At 38.7% G+C, this 698-nt stretch overlaps 1 protein-coding gene across 1 annotated transcript in view; it reads right to left on the bottom strand.

Annotated features, from left to right (window-relative positions):
• The window catches only part of LOC118328071 (dihydropyridine-sensitive L-type skeletal muscle calcium channel subunit alpha-1-like), a gene marked incomplete at its 3' end in the record, with an annotated part of 19,139 nt that overhangs the window by 6,251 nt on the left and 12,190 nt on the right, over positions 1–698 (bottom strand).

Below are 698 nucleotides of genomic sequence, written 5' to 3'. Positions count from 1 at the left end.
ACACACTGTTTGACCTTTTGACCATTTTTGATTGTAACAAAGAGGCAAGGAAACGGATGCACGTTTTCTTCATCTAATTTCTCTGTAGCAGGAGGAGTGGTTATTAAATTTCTGCTGTCTCTTACATACTAAGAGAACTATGAGGATGTTATAGCCAGGTGTCCATTACCTATAATTAAGAATGCCAGTGCCAGGCTAGACATGGATAGGCAATATGATAGGAACGAACCAAAATGATGGTTTTATATGGGCGGTGCCGAATTCAAACAAACTCGTTTCTGAACTTTTTATGATGAACAATAGGGGTCGGGAAATGGCTGCACGTTTTGACACCTTTTGACCTTTTGATTGAAAAGGAAAGGCGGGAAGGGTGGCTGTAAGGTCGGATGAGGGCGTAGTCAGCCTGCACTTATTTGAGTTTTTTGAGATCAAAGTACCTGATCCATCTCTTCCCTAATTCTGAGGATCTCCTAATGTTAAACTTTTGGCCTCTGTTGCCTGAGTTTATTTATGGCACATACAGGAGAAAGAGTGTTGACATTGAGGGGAGTGTTCATTTATTTTCATTGTGTCCCCTAGGTTATAATTGTGGCCTGAAATGCCTTGTATGTGAAAAAAACTTTTGAATTTATTTCCTCAGCATAATGTAGATTGTTATGGCCATTATTTGAACAGTGAAAATAATAATAAATTAGTTT

This window comes from Morone saxatilis, unplaced genomic scaffold (assembly GCF_004916995.1).
Source record: "Morone saxatilis isolate NCDOM2014 unplaced genomic scaffold, NCSU_SB_2.0 Contig18, whole genome shotgun sequence".
Taxonomy (NCBI): domain Eukaryota; kingdom Metazoa; phylum Chordata; class Actinopteri; family Moronidae; genus Morone; species Morone saxatilis.
Note: the sequence above shows the minus strand (reverse complement) of the source record. Positions and strands in the feature narration are given on the sequence as shown.